Source organism: Triticum urartu, chromosome 1A (assembly GCF_056163025.1).
Source record: "Triticum urartu cultivar PI428250 chromosome 1A, HENAU_Tu73, whole genome shotgun sequence".
Lineage (NCBI taxonomy): Eukaryota > Viridiplantae > Streptophyta > Magnoliopsida > Poales > Poaceae > Triticum > Triticum urartu.
In genome coordinates, this window is record NC_141873.1 from 383,664,481 (window position 1) to 383,681,511 (window position 17,031).

Here is a 17,031-nt window from a genome sequence, read left to right on the forward strand (position 1 = left end):
GGATTTCTCACTCCGTATGACGGAGAGGTATCACTGGGCCCACTCGGTAATGCATCATCATAATGAGCTCAAAGTGACCAAGTGTCTGGTCACGGGATCATGCACTACGGTACGAGTAAAGTGACTTTCCGGTAACGAGATTGAACGAGGTATTGGGATACCGATGATCGAATCTCGGGCAAGTAGCATACCGATTGACAAAGGGAATTGTATACGGGGTTGCTTGAATCCTCGACATCGTGGTTCATCCGATGAGATCATCGAGGAGCATGTGGGAGCCAACATGGGTATCCAGATCCCGCTGTTGGTTATTGGCCGGAGAGCGATCTCGGTCATGTCTACATGTCTCCCGAACCCGTAGGGTCTACACACTTAAGGTTCGGTGACGCTAGGGTTGTAGGGATATGTATATGCAGTAACCCGAATGTTGTTCGGAGTCCCGGATGAGATCCTGGACGTCACGAGGAGTTCCGGAATGGTCCGGAGGTAAAGAATTATATATAGGAAGTACTATTTCGGGCATCGGGACAAGTTTCGGGGTCACCGGTATTGTACCGGGACCACCGGAAGGGTCTCGGGGGTCCACCGGGTGGGGCCACATGCCCCGGGGGGCCACATGGGCTGTAGGGGGTGCGCCTTGGCCTATATGGGCCAAGGGCACCAGCCCAAGAGGCCCATGCGCCTAGGGTTCAAGAAGGGAGGAGTCCCAAAGGGGGAAGGCACCTCCTAGGTGCCTTGGGGAGGAGGGATTCCTCCCCTTGGCCGCACCCCCCTAGGAGATTGGATCTCCTAGGGCCGGCGCCCCCCCCCTTGGCCCTCCTATATATAGTGGGGAGATGGAGGACTTCTCACCCCACGCCTTTGGTGCCTCCTTCTCCCTCTCCAACACATCCTCCTCCTCCATAGTGCTTGGCGAAGCCCTGCCGGAGTACTGCAGCTCCATCACCACCACGCCGTCGTGCTGCTGCTGGAGCCATCTCCCTCAACCTCTCCTTTCCCCTTGCTGGATCAAGAAGAAGGAGACGTTACGCTAACCATACGTGTGTTGAACGCGGAGGTGCCGTCCGTTCGGCGCTAGGATCTCCGGTGATTTGGATCACGTCGAGTACGCCTTCCTCATCCCCGTTCTTTGAACGCTTCCGCGCGTGATCTACAAAGGTATGTAGATGCAATCCAATCACTCGTTGCTAGATGAACTCATAGATAGATCTTGGTGAAACCGTAGGAAAATTTTTGTTTTCTGCAACGTTCCCCAACAGTGGCATCATGAGCTAGGTCTATGCGTAGTTCTCTTGCACGAGTAGAACACAATTTGTTGTGGGCGTTGATGTTGTCAACTTTCTTGCCGCTACTAGTCTTATCTTGCTTCAACGGTATTGTGGGATGAAGCGGCCCGGACCAACCTTACACGTACGCTTACGTGAGACCGGTTCCACCGACTAACATGCACTAGTTGCATAAGGTGGCTGGCGGGTGTCTGTCTCTCCCACTTTAGTTGGAGCGGATTCGATGAAAAGGGTCCTTATGAAGGGTAAATAGAAGTTGACAAATCACGTTGTGGCTTTCACGTAGGTAAGAAAACGTTCTTGCTAGAACCCTACTTCAGCCACGTAAAACTTGCAACAACAGTTAGAGGATGTCTAACTTGTTTTTGCAGCAAGTGCTTTGTGATATGATATGGCCAAAGTTGTGATGAATGATGAATGATATATATGTGATGTATGAGATGTTCATGCTATTGTAATAGGAATCACGACTTGCATGTCGATGAGTATGACAACCGGCAGGAGCCATATGAGTTGTCTTTATTTTTTGTATGACCTGCGTGTCATTGAGAAACGCCATGTAAATTACTTTACTTTATTGCTAAACGCGTTAGCCATAGTAGTAGAAGTAATAGTTGGCGAGCAACTTCATGGAGACACGATGATGGAGATCATGATGATGGAGATCATGGTGTCATGCCGGTGACAAGATGATCATGGAGCCCCAAGATGGAGATCAAAGGAGCTATGTGATATTGGCCATATCATGTCACTATTATTATTTGATTGCATGTGATATTTATCATGTTTTTCATCTTGTTTGCTTAGAACGACGGTAGTAAATAAGATGAAACCTCATAATAATTTCAAGAAAGTGTTCCCCCTAACTGTGCACCGTTGTGACAGTTCGTTGTTTCGAAGCACCACGTGATGATCGGGTGTGATAGATTCTAACGTTCACATACAACGGGTGTAAGACAGATTTACACATGCAAAACACTTAGGTTGACTTAACGAGCCTAGCATGTACAGACATGGCCTCGGAACACAGAAGACCGAAAGGTCGAGCATGAGTCGTATAGAAGATACGATCAACATGAAGATGTTCACCGACATTGACTAGTCCGTCTCACGTGATGATCGGACACGGCCTAGTTAACTCGGATCATGTTATACTTAGATGACTGGAGGGATGTCTATCTAAGTGGGAGTTCATTGAATAATTTGATTAGATGAACTTAATTATCATGAACTTAGTCTAAAATCTTTACAATATGTCTTGTAGATCAAATGGCCAACGTAGTCCTCAACTTTAACGCGTTCCTAGAGAAAACCAAGCTGAAAGACGATGGCAGCAACTACACGGACTGGGTCCGGAACCTGAGGATCATCCTCATAGCTGCCAAGAAAGATTATGTCCTACAAGCACCGCTAGGTGACGCACCTGTTCTCCCTGCAGAACAAGACGTTATGAACGCTTGGCAGGCACGTACCGATGACTACTCCCTTGTTCAGTGCGGCATGCTTTACAGCTTAGAGCCGGGGCTCCAAAAGCGTTTTGAGAGACACGGAGCATATGAGATGTTCGAAGAGCTGAAAATGGTTTTCCAAGCTCATGCCCGGGTCGAGAGATATGAAGTCTCCGACAAGTTCTTCAGCTGTAAGATGGAGGAAAACAGTTCTGTCAGTGAGCACATACTCACATGTCTGGGTTACATAACCGCTTGACTCAGCTGGGAGTTAATCTCCCGGATGACGCGGTCATTGACAGAATCCTTCAGTCGCTTCCACCGAGCTACAAGAGCTTTGTGATGAACTTCAATATGCAGGGGATGGAAAAGACCATTCCTGAAGTATTTGCAATGCTAAAATCAGCAGAGGTAGAAGTCAAAAAGGAACATCAAGTGTTGATGGTGAATAAAACCACTAAGTTCAAGAAAGGCAAGGGTAAGAAAACCTTCAAGAAAGACGGCAAGGGAGTCACCGCGCCCGGCAAGCAAGCTGCCGGGAAGAAGCCAAAGAATGGACCCAAGCCCGAGACTGAGTGCTTTTATTGCAAGGAAAGTGGTCACTGGAAGCGGAACTGCCCCAAATACTTAGCAGACAAGAAGGCCGGCAAAACGAAAGGTATATGTGATATACATGTAATTGATGTGTACCTTACCAGTATTCGTAGTAGCTCCTGGGTATTTGATACCGGTGCAGTTGTTCACATTTGTAACTCGAAGCAGGAGCTGTGGAATAAGCGGAGACTGGCGAAGGACGAGGTGACGATGCGCGTCGGGAATGGTTCCAAGGTCGATGTGATCGCCGTAGGAACGCTGCCTCTTCATTTACCTACGGGATTAGTTTTAAACCTCAATAATTGTTATTTAGTACCAGCTTTGAGCATGAACATTGTATCAGGATCTCGTTTAATACGAGATGGCTACTCATTTAAATCCGAGAATAATGGTTGTTCTATTTATATGAGAGATATGTTTTATGGTCATGCTCCGATGGTAAATGGTTTATTCTTAATGAATCTCGAGCGTAATGCTACACATATTCATAGTGTGAGTACCAAAAGATGTAAGGTTGATAATGATAGTCCCACATACTTGTGGCACTGCCGCCTTGGTCACATAGGTGTCAAACGCATGAAGAAGCTCCATGCTGATGGACTTTTAGATTCTCTTGATTACGAATCATTTGACACGTGCGAACCATGCCTCATGGGTAAAATGACCAAGACTCCGTTCTCAGGAACAATGGAGCGAGCAACCAACTTATTGGAAATCATACATACTGATGTGTGCGGTCCAATGAGTGTTGAGGCTCGCGGTGGCTATCGTTTTGTTCTCACCCTCACTGATGACTTGAGTAGATATGGGTATGTCTACTTAATGAAACACAAGTCTGAGACCTTTGAAAAGTTCAAGGAATTTCAGAGTGAGGTTGAGAATCAACGTGACAGGAAAATCAAGTTCCTGCGATCAGATCGTGGAGGAGAATACTTGAGTCATGAGTTTGGCACACACTTAAAAAATGTGGAATAGTTTCACAACTCACGCCGCCTGGAACACCTTAGCGTAATGGTGTGTCCGAACGTCGTAATCGCACTCTATTAGATATGGTGCGATCTATGATGTCTCTTGCCGATTTACCGCTATCTTTTTGGGGGTATGCTTTAGAGACTACCGCATTCACTTTAAATAGGGCTCCGTCGAAATCCGTTGAGACGACACCGTATGAATTATGGTTTGGGAAGAAACCTAAGCTGTCGTTTCTAAAAGTTTGGGGATGCGATGCTTATGTCAAGAAACTTCAACCTGAAAAGCTCGAACCCAAATCGGAAAAATGCGTCTTCATAGGATACCCTAAAGAAACTATTGGGTATACCTTCTACCTCAGATCCGAAGGCAAGATCTTTGTTGCCAAGAATGGGTCCTTTCTAGAGAAAGAGTTTCTCTCGAAAGAAGTAAGTGGGAGGAAAGTAGAACTTGATGAAGTATTACCTCTTGAACCGGAAAATGGCGCAACTGAAGAAAATGTTCCTGAGGTGCCTGCACCGACTAGAGAGGAAGTTAATGATGATGATCAAGATACTTCTGATCAAGCTCCTACTGAAATTCGAAGGTTCACAAGGACACGTTCCGCACCAGAGTGGTATGGCAACCCTGTCTTAGAAATCATGTTGTTAGACAACGGTGAACCTTCGAACTATGAAGAAGCGATGGCGGGCCCGGATTCCGACAAATGGCTAGAAGCCATGAAATCCGAGATAGGATCCATGTATGAAAACGAAGTATGGACTTTGACTGACTTGCCCGTTGAGCGGCGAGCCATAGAAAATAAATGGATCTTTAAGAAGAAGACAGACGCGGATGGTAATGTGACCATCTATAAAGCTCGGCTTGTCGCTAAGGGTTATCGACAAGTTCAAGGGGTTGACTACGATGAGACTTTCTCACCGGTAGCGAAGCTGAAGTCCGTCCGAATCATGTTAGCGATTGCCGCATTCTATGATTATGAAATATGGCAAATGGACGTCAAAACGGCATTCCTTAATGGTTTCCTTAAGGAAGAATTGTATATGATGCAGCCGGAAGGTTTTGTCGATCCTAAGAATGCTGACAAGGTGTGCAAGCTCCAACGCTTGATTTATGGGCTGGTGCAAGCATCTCGGAGTTGGAACATTCGCTTTGATGAGATGATCAAAATGTTTGGGTTTACGCAGACTTATGGAGAAGCCTGTGTTTACAAGAAAGTGAGTGGGAGCTCTGTAGCATTCCTCATATTATATGTAGATGACATACTTTTGATGGGAAATGATATAGAACTCTTGGACAGCATAAAGGCCTACTTGAATAAGAGTTTTTCAATGAAGGACCTTGGAGAAGCTGCTTATATATTAGGCATCAAGATCTATAGAGATAGATCGAGACACCTCATAGGTCTTTCACAAAGCACATACCTTGATAAGATATTGAAGAAGTTCAATATGGACCAGTCTAAGAAGGGGTTCTTGCCTGTGTTACAAGGTGTGAAATTGAGCTCAGCTCAATGTCCGACCACGGCAGAAGATATAGAAGAGATGAGTGTCATCCCCTATGCCTCAGCCATAGGTTCTATTATGTATGCCATGCTGTGTACCAGACCCGATGTAAACCTTGCCGTAAGTTTGGTAGGAAGGTACCAAAGTAATCCCGGCAAGGAACACTGGACAGCGGTCAAGAATATCCTGAAGTACCTGAAAAGGACTAAGGAAATGTTTCTCGTCTATGGAGGTGACGAAGAGCTCGTCGTAAAGGGTTACGTCGACGCTAGCTTCGACACAGATCTGGATGACTCAAAGTCACAAACCGGATACGTGTATATTTTGAATGGTGGGGCAGTAAGCTGGTGCAGTTGCAAGCAGAGCGTCGTGGCGGGATCTACATGTGAAACGGAGTACATGGCAGCCTCGGAGGCAGCGCATGAAGCAATTTGGGTGAAGGAGTTCATCACCGACCTAGGAGTCATACCCAATGCGTCGGGGCCGATCAAGCTCTTCTGTGACAACACTGGAGCTATTGCACTTGCCAAGGAGCCCAGGTTTCACAAGAAGACAAGGCACATCAAGCGTCGCTTCAACTCCATTCGTGAAAATGTTCAAGATGGAGACATAGATATTTGTAAAGTACACACGGACCTGAATGTAGCAGATCCGTTGACTAAACCTCTCCCTAGAGCAAAACATGATCAACACCAGAATTCCATGGGTGTTCGATTCATCACAATGTAACTAGATTATTGACTCTAGTGCAAATGGGAGACTCTTGGAAATATGCCCTAGAGGCAATAATAAAAGCATTATTATTATATTTCCTTGTTCATGATAATTGTCTTTTATTCATGCTATAATTGTGTTATCAGGACCCAATCCTAAACATAGCATAAGATCGTATAGTTCGTTTGCTAGAGTTTTCCAATGTCAAGTATCTTTTCCTTAGACCATGAGATCGTGTAACTCCCGGATACCGTAGGAGTGCTTTGGGTGTACCAAACGTCACAACGTAACTGGGTGACTATAAAGGTATACTACGGGTATCTCCGAAAGTGTCTGTTGGGTTCACATGGATCAAGACTGGGATTTGTCACTCCGTATGACGGAGAGGTATCACTGGGCCCACTCGGTAATGCATCATCATAATGAGCTCAAAGTGACCAAGTGTATGGTCACGGGATCATGCACTACGGTACGAGTAAAGTGACTTGCCGGTAACGAGATTGAACGAGGTATTGGGATACCGACGATCGAATCTCGGGCAAGTAGCATACCGATTGACAAAGGGAATTGTATACGGGGTTGCTTGAATCCTCGACATCGTGGTTCATCCGATGAGATCATCGAGGAGCATGTGGGAGCCAACATGGGTATCCAGATCCCGCTGTTGGTTATTGGCCGGAGAGCGATCTCGGTCATGTCTACATGTCTCCCGAACCCGTAGGGTCTACACACTTAAGGTTCGGTGACGCTAGGGTTGTAGGGATATGTATATGCAGTAACCCGAATGTTGTTCGGAGTCCCGGATGAGATCCCGGACGTCACGAGGAGTTCCGGAATGGTCCGGAGGTAAAGAATTATATATAGGAAGTACTATTTCGGGCATCGGGACAAGTTTCGGGGTCACCGGTATTGTACCGGGACCACCGGAAGGGTCTCGGGGGTCCACCGGGTGGGGCCACCTGCCCCGGGGGGCCACATGGGCTGTAGGGGGTGCGCCTTGGCCTATATGGGCCAAGGGCACCAGCCCCAAGAGGCCCATGCGCCTAGGGTTCAAGAAGGGAGGAGTCCCAAAGGGGGAAGGCACCTCCTAGGTGCCTTGGGGAGGAGGGATTCCTCCCCTTGGCCGCACCCCCCTAGGAGATTGGATCTCCTAGGGCCGGCGCCCACCCCCCTTGGCCCTCCTATATATAGTGGGGAGATGGAGGACTTCTCACCCCACGCCTTTGGTGCCTCCCTCTCCCTCTCCAACACATCCTCCTCCTCCATAGTGCTTGGCGAAGCCCTGCCGGAGTACTGCAGCTCCATCACCACCACGCCGTCGTGCTGCTGCTGGAGCCATCTCCCTCAACCTCTCCTTTCCCCTTGCTGGATCAACAAGAAGGAGACGTTTCGCTGACCGTACGTGTGTTGAACGCGGAGGTGCCGTCCGTTCGGCGCTAGGATCTCCGGTGATTTGGATCACGTCGAGTACGCCTTCCTCATCCCCGTTCTTTGAACGCTTCCGCGCGTGATCTACAAAGGTATGTAGATGCAATCCAATCACTCGTTGCTAGATGAACTCATAGATAGATCTTGGTGAAACCGTAGGAAAATTTTTGTTTTCTGCAACGTTCCCCAACAATTTACTCGCACTCGAGTGGTAGCCACGTCGGCGTGTTTCCCCTTCTTGGCACCTTTGTTGCTGTCCGGCCGCCCTTCCGATGCGCCAGGAGTCGGCGCGTCCAGCTTTTAGGTCTCCTTGGCCTTGTCGAGGGTGCGCCGGACTTCCGCCCACTTCTCGCACTTGTCAATGCGCTTGTAAACGTGGAGGTACTTGAATTCGGCGTCGTTGTTGCTCTACCGGTACAGGGCGAACATGCGCAGCAACTGCGCGGAGGAACAAACAGTTGACGGGCGTACACGGCGAAGAGAGGCGGCAGACCGGCGTGGCATACCTGATCCTCAATGCTGGCGCCGCTCTCCGGGCGAGGCGCGACCTCCTCGACGACCCCATGCCATTTGTTGCACGCCCCCTGGATACGCCCCCAATGGTTCGCCATCGCCTTCAAGCCGCGCTGCATGTAGACGCCTTTGAAGTAGGGGTCGACGAGTTTGCGCTCGTCGAACTTGGTCTTGATGCGCTCCCAGTACGTCTCAATGCTCTGGTTCGTGCCGGTGGTCGGGTCAAGGCAGACGACTTTCCATGCTTCGGCGAGGCATTCCTCCTCCTTGGACACCCACTTGATGCGCGGCTCACCTGACCTGGCCGCCCGCGTCTTGTTCTTGTGCCTCTTCGCCGGAACAGTCGTCGGCTCCTCCTCCACCTCCTCATCCTCCTCCTCGTCCTCCTCCTGCTCCTGCTCCTCCTGCTCCTCCTTGCTGTCCATTCCGCTGCCGAGATCCACCGTCTCGTCGGGGGTGTCGAACCCGGGAGACGCCACGGCCAAAACTGCGGCGATGATGTCGTCCATGTCGCCCTTGGTCTCGTCGGTGTCGCCAAGGTGCGAGAAGGGCAGCGCGCAACGACGGAGACGGGGCATCGGGGAAGACGCGCAGGCGGGCGGCGAGTAGTTGTATGGAGGGTACTGCACGCTGGTGAAGGTCACTGGCGAGGGCGTGCGCTGGGCCGGGTGTCCATGGGGGAAGGTGACGTTTGGGTTGAACCCGCCGTGCACGTCCCCGTCGGCGTAGCTCGGCGAGGGCGATCCCCATGGCTGCGGCGACGGAGAGGCGAAGCTTTGCTGTCCCCAGGGAGCGTACTGGGCATGGCTGCCGGGTGGATTCATCATCCCCGCGCGAGTCGCCTCGGCCTCGGCTTGGTCTGCCGAAGCGGCAGCCGCAGCCGCGCGCGCCGCGTTGTCATGGGCCTTCTTAGCGATGGCCCTATTCCGTCGGTCGGCGGTGACAGCCTCCCATCGCTGAACTTCCGCCCTCCACTTGGCGTTCGGCATGCCCGGTGGCTTCGACGGTGGCGCCCTCGGATCCGTCTGCTTCGGTTGGGCGACGGAGGCGGTTGCGGTTGCCGCCGCGCGGGGGACGACGTACTTCTTCGGTGGCATGGCGGCCGGCTGGGAGGCAAGCGGGAGGGAGATTGGCGGGAGGAGAGGAGAGAATGGGAGGAAAGTGGGGGAAAAGCGGGAAGAAACGGTGGGAATAGGCGCGAGACTCGCCGACAGGGCGGACCCACATGCCCATTTTGCTTGTGTCGGCGCCCCAGCGCCCCTAGGGCGCCGAGTTCTACCTGGGTCCGCCGGCACCAGTTTTGGCCCGAGCCGGCGAAAAACGGTCTTCTGGGGGGCGACTGGACCGTTGTTTCGGCGCCGGCGCGGCAAAAACGCCTGGGGAGGGCTTGTTGGGGGCGCGGCTGGAGATGCTCTTAGGGCATGGACAATGCATAGCCTCGGGATGATGCCTCGCATGTTATGTAAGAGCGGATGTCAGGAAAAGTAGATTCGGATGTGGAAGCGAGATTCTCTACAGGAGATAGGTGCTTGAGAAGAAATGGAGTGGTCCGGTGCATAAAGTTGAAAGTTGATGTGAAAAGTAGGGACGCATGTGTAGTCGGAGTCTACTTTCTATTCTTTTATAAGGCTCACTAGTAGCAGTTTGCATTGTGAAGGAAAATCAATATAGATGCTTCAACCTACTTTTTGTCATGGGCGTCTGTATCCATATATCATCATTGTACATGCCCTTATCTCTCTTCAGCATAGTAGGATGACCCATGATGCCACAGGTATGGTAGAACTCAGACAAAAAATCATACACGAATAGACACCAATTCCGTCCCATCTTCCTTCTCTTTTTGTTGTTAGGCAGACCCAATCCCTTTCCCTTCATTTTTGTTAAGACTCTCCTCACCATTATGCCCCACCAGAGTGGCTCCTTAAGGGCATCTTCGTTTTTCCAGCGATTGGTGCCCCTAGGACAATCAACGGGAAAAAAGTGGTTGGATGGGTCTGTTCGCATACGAACATGTCATCGTGTACCTCCAACGTCGAGGATGATGCACCGCAGCGCACGTCGAAGAAGACCCGTCTGGAAGCGCGGTACGCAAGCAATCCGGCGGACGCTTTTGAGCACCCGAAACCCCACGTGCCCGGTAGGGACCCCGTCTGGACACTTAGCGGCTATGGGCTGCCCTAGGTTGGTTCGTCCGCCCCTAGGGCCTCGAGGATCGCTGCCCTTCAACGAAGAACGAACGAAGAACGAGAGAGAAAGAACAAGGGAGAGATGTAAAACTAGGGTAAAAAGTAGATTGATTGTTCGATTGTGTGTTGTTCAATCGGCCGTCACCGCTTAGGTATATAAGAGGCACCTGGACTTCCCGTGCAAGGAAAAGGCTTGGATTCACGTCCAATACCCTAGTCAAATTCGGATTGATTTTGTCCGAGCTTTCTAAAACTGTTCGGTTTAAACTGGCTGGACCTTGCGGGTAATTTTTGAGGTGGTAAACAACCTTCGACGAAAACGAGCCCAAAAGCAATCTTGACCGTTTCGACGAGACGGACAACTTTCATGTTGAATGTTTTTTTATCAGAGGTCATCTTGAGGGCCAAATGGCTCGCGCAAAACAAACTATTATTCGCGCTACCCATCAGACAGTGTGTCTGGTGGGGCGCGCCACTTTTGGCTCGTGATATGGTTGTATTCGGATGGCTGTAACTTTTGCATACGAACTTGGATTGGGACGATTTTTATATAAAAATCGACCGTTTCGACGAGACGAAGACAATTCGTGTAAAACGTTTTCTCATACGTGACCATTTTGGAGGCGTAATCAGCCAAATAGTGTTCTGGATACAAAATCTCAGTACTTCGAACACAACTTCGGCCTTGGAGATGAGACCGGATGGCTATAGCTCAAATATCAAAGTTTATCTTTTTTATGAAAGGAACTTTCTCGCTTTGAGCATTTTTTCATTTGAGACATTCTTAATTATATTTTCGACCATGCCAAAATCTGGTGTCAACAGGGCCAAGAAAAAGGATGCGTGGGTGAGTAGGATTGGTTGTTGCTTCCATCGGCGCCTCCAACACCGCCTCGGCATGCTATTTTTGACATGGGTTCGCCGCCCCCATTTTGAGGTCTTGGGGGGGCTTGGGGGCACGACTGTGCCGTTTTTTTGCCCTTTTTACATCATCGACGCAAAAAAAGGCTCCTGGGGAAGCACTCAGGGGCGGCTGGAGATGCTCTAATATTCAAACGTATTTTCGCCCTCAAAATCCTATGTCTTGTAGCTATATCCACCACCGTTTGCGCTTTCATAATCATTTTTTTTGCGGGAAAGTAACTTTGAAACAGTTTCATCCAGAGGTTGTAGTTCTTTTTGAGAATTATTCAGAAGTTGTACTACTACCAAAGAGAATGTTTGGCTTCCATCTAACTCCAGCTTCAAGAATAGAAAAGATGAAAAGGATCTATTTGATTGGTTGAGGGGGGAGAAACGAAGGGGTATCCACTTACTGGTGGCAATGATGGGTAATTTTCATCCAACTTCAGCTTCTAGAGTTTTTTAAGCACCTTCTGAAGAGCTTCATAAAAAACTGAAAGTTGTACCCCAGATTCTAGTTTTCTCACGGAGTGGCATATCGTGAAGCTACTTCTGTTTGGCTTGTATTTTCTAAAGCGGAGCTGAATTTTAAGGAGCAGAGCAGTCCCAAACAGGCTCTATGCTATGCTAGCTAACTTCACAGGAGAGTTCCGAAGCAAACAAGCAGCTAGCTGTTGCAAACGACCCATGCATGCAAGGATATGACTAGGTGCATTCACATGCCTACTAATTTTAGCTAAGCTAATGTTCCTTCCTTGGGACAACACACTTCTGATTTCGTTCACCCGGTTCGAGTGTTGCGACATATCCTGTTTAGCGCGGGATGTACTGCAAGGTCAATCACTTGTTTCCCTTTTGAGACATCTGCAGATGGGTGTTGTTGCAGCATAAACTACCCCATCTGATCACCATTATTTTTCATCCATTTTTCATTCAGCATTCCCAGCGGCATGTAAGATACCCGACGGCAGTGAACTAATCCTAGTTTAGATGGTTTGATTCTTTGTGATGGCACCAGCCTATCAAGGTTAAAATCCTATATTCTTTATTATTCAAGCTTTCTAGCGATATTCGTTCAACGGAAAGAGGTGTTTTTGTCGACTATGGAGTTGTGATGACCTCGTCAATCTCAAGATGATGTGTCGGCTTAGTCTCTCGAAGATACTTATATGGATAGCTTGTGCATACGTGTGTTCATAGGGATAAGTATATATGCATATGTATGAGCGTCTGCATTTGTATTATGTTAAAAAAAAGATACCCGACGTTCAATTGGTAGGAAGGAAATTCATATTCATCAACAATCTTCCTTGGGTCATAATTCTACGGCACGAGTGCATCACCCCTAACATCCAAGGGGGTTCCTCCATGGCCTTTCTCTTCCCCGACTGCTATATGAAAGTATTTTTTTAAGACTACAACGTGACAGTTACAAGGAAGATATCTTTCCCCATGGTTTTGCACTCCGTGCCCCGCAGCGGACACCAAAACCTACCTACCGAGTTCTCTAACAGCAACTCTAGCAGACCTCGTAAAACGCCCCGACCCACAAAATAAATGCGGGTCGGGGTCAGAAAATCTGCACGAGCAGACCCTGCATCCCGCCCCGGTCCGCAAATTTTTTTGCGGGGCGCGGCAAATCTTCTCCCCCAACCTCTATCTTCACGGGCTGGGAGGCCGACCCGAGCTCAACCCCTATCCCACGCGAGATTTGGTGGGAGGGACATTTCCGCGCGGCCCTTCCCACTCCCCGCATCCTCCGCCACCATTGCCCTCACTCCGCAGGTTCCGGCTGCTCCTCCCCGGTCGTCCCTCGCCACCATGGACAACCCCATGTTGTCCCACGTCACCGTCGAGGTCGCGCACGCCCCTTCCCCTCGGGCAGATCTCGTCGCCGGCCATGTTGGCCCCGCCGTCGTCGCCCAAGCCCACGCCGCGCCTGCCCTCAAGCGGCAGGGCAACATGGTCGCGCAGGGTGGGAATCCGACCGCCCCCGCCGCGATGGCCCGTGCTCCGGGCGCCAACGCGGCAGCGCGATCCCGGCCAGCGGCGGAGAAGGTTGGCAAGGTCGCGGGCGTAAAGCGAAGGAAGGTTCTGGCTTCAAAGAAGCCACCTTCTTCAACCTCTCGCTCCATCCCGCCGCAAGGAGGTGCTCCGGCGATGCCATTCAACGGTGCCGCTCCCCCCGCGAGCGAGGTGTCGACGAAATGGCCGGAAGGTATGCGTCTTCGGTCTTGGCGATTCCCTTTCATTTTTCGCCATTATTCTCGATAGCGCGTGACTTCTTATCGTTCGCTATAGAGGTGGTTCGAACAATGCAACAACCGAGTTCGTGAACTTGTTGGACACGAACGCGGTTGACATTGATCAAGCCCCTTTCGAACCATTCGACTATAATGAAATGAAGGGCGGCGTGCATGATCACTGTTGTGCGAACGAATTGGAGGAGATCGAAGCAGAAGCGTTTGAGCAATCGCAAGCAAAATCTGAGAAAAGCATAAGATCGAAGAACTACACGATCTTGGAAGATCAAGCTTTGGTTCAAGCATGGAGTGCGGTGTTTCTTGATGCATGCACGGGTACTTCTTAAACTTCCAAGAGATATTGGCAAAGGATCAAAGATCAATACTTCCGCATTATGACAAAGCATTCCAATAGGACTCCACGCACATTTTGATCGCTTCAAGGGCATTGGGAGAATATCAAGCCTATGTGCAGCTTGCTTGGAGCAAGTGTGCAATGCACCTCCAAGTGGCACCGTGGGGTCCAACTATGTGAGTTTGTTTTGCCTTTGTTCAAATTGTGCATCATCATATTGCATCATGGGAAATGATTGGATCACTTTGTTCACATTGTGTAGTGTTGGAAATATGCCCTAGAGGCAATAATAAAAGCATTATTATTATATTTCCTTGTTCATGATAATTGTCTTTATTCATGCTATAATTGTGTTATCCGAAAATCGTAATACATGTGTGAATAATAGACACCAACATGTCCCTAGTAAGCCTCTAGTTGACTAGCTCGTTGATCAACAGATAGTCATGGTTTCCTGACTATGGACATTGGATGTCATTGATAACGAGATCACATCATTAGGAGAATGATGTGATGGACAAGACCCGATCCTAAACATAGCATAAGATCGTATGGTTCGTTTGCTAGAGTTTTCCAATGTCAAGTATCATTTCCTTAGACCATGAGATCGAGTAACTCCCGGATACCGTAGGAGTGCTTTGGGTGTACCAAACGTCACAACGTAACTGGGTGACTATAAAGGTATACTACGGGTATCTCCGAAAGTGTCTGTTGGGTTGACACGGATCAAGACTGGGATTTGTCACTCCGTATGACGGAGAGGTATCACTGGGCCCACTCGGTAATGCATCATCATAATGAGCTCAAAGTGACCAAGTGTCTGGTCACGGGATCATGCACTACGGTACGAGTAAAGTGACTTGCCGGTAACGAGATTGAACGAGGTATTGGGATACCGACGATCGAATCTCGGGCAAGTAACATACCGATTGACAAAGGGAATTGTATACGGGGTTGCTTGAATCCTCGACATCGTGGTTCATCCGATGAGATCATCGAGGAGCATGTGGGAGCCAACATGGGTATCCAGATCCCGCTGTTGGTTATTGACCGGAGAGCGATCTCGGTCATGTCTGCATGTCTCCCGAACCCGTAAGGTCTACACACTTAAGGTTCGGTGACGCTAGGGTTGTAGGGATATGTATATGCAGTAACCCGAATATTGTTCGGAGTCCCGGATGAGATCCCGGACGTCACGAGGAGTTCCGGAATGGTCCGGAGGTAAAGAATTATATATAGGAAGTGCTATTTCGGGCATCGGGACAAGTTTCGGGGTCACCGGTATTGTACCGGGACCACCGGAAGGGTCCCGGGGGTCCACCGGGTGGGGCCACCTGCCCCGGGGGGCCACATGGGCTGTAGGGGTGTGCGCCTTGGCCTATATGGGCCAAGGGCACCAGCCCCAAGAGGCCCATGCGCCTAGAGATAAGGAAGGGAAGAGTCCCAAAGGGGGAAGGCACCTCCTAGGTGCCTTGGGGAGGAGGGATTCCTCCCTTGGCCGCCGCCCCCCCTAGGAGATTGCATCTCCTAGGGCCGCCGTCCCCCCCCTTGGACTCCCTATATATATTGGGGAAGGAGGGCCTCTCATAACACATCTTTGGTGCCTCCCTCTCCCTCTCCAACACATCCTCCTCCTCCATAGTGCTTGGCGAAGCCCTGCCGGAGTACTGCAGCTCCACTACCACCACACCGTCGTGCTGCTGTTGGAGCCATCTTCCTCAACCTCTCCTTCCCCCTTGCTGGATCAAGAAGGAGATGTTACGCTGACCGTACGTGTGTTGAACGCGGAGGTGCCGTCCGTTCGGCGCTAGGATCTTCGGTGATTTGGATCACGTCGAGTACGCCTTCCTCATCCCCGTTCTTTGAACTCTTCCGCGCGTGATCTACCAAGGTATGTAGATGCAATCGAATCACTCGTTGCTAAATGAACTCCTAGATGGATCTTGGTGAAATCGTAGGAAAATTTTTGTTTTCTGCAACGTTTCCCAACATGTAGGACAAGATTGCTCAACATAGATACAAGGACATGGAAGCTTCGGAAGGCAAAATTTTCAAACTAGAGCATTGTTGGGAGTTGCTCCAAAAGTGCGAGAAGTGGAAGTTGATCGACAAATAATCCCCACCAAAGAGAGGCTCACTTACAAACATGGATGAAGATGAGGATGATGATGGCCCAAGAATTTTGCACAAGCCCGATGGCGACAAGAAGACCAAGGAGAAGATGAAGAGAGAGCAAGAAGCATCAAGCTTGAGGGAGAAGATTGATGCCATGGTGCAATCCAACGAGTCAATGTTGTTGAAATCGTTGGAGATCAAGAAAGAGTTGGCCGAGAAGAAGGCGAAGGAGAAGCAAGAAAAGTGGCAGTTGCTCAAGGAAGAGGGGCTGCGCAAAGCTGCCATCGAGGAGAGAAGAGCACGCGCCGCCGAATCTATGTCCATGTTGCTCGCCGAAGAGAACACGACCATGTCAATGAACCGCAATGACATGGACGACCTCACCAAAACATGGCATGATATGGCAAGGAGAGAAATTTTGAAGAGAAGAATGGTGGCGTCGGCCGGTATATGCTACAGTTCCGGTGATATTTTCTCCGCTCCATATGGTGGCAATGTGGATGATTTCGGTGCGGGAGTTGGAAAAGGCGCCGGAGATGGATTCGGTGGCGCTGATGAACTCCAAGGTGGACTCGATGGCGCGGAGTGAAGATCGACTAAGATGATGCCGGACATGGGCGCAAACCTTTTGCAGGGCCCTCTTTTGCGTTAGCCGTAACGAACTTGGCTTCTATTTACGCGTAAAACTGTTTGTGTCGTTTGAATTTGAACTTGTTTGTGAAATATTATGTCAAATGCGAGATTGACAGTTTATCTGTCAAATCCAAGG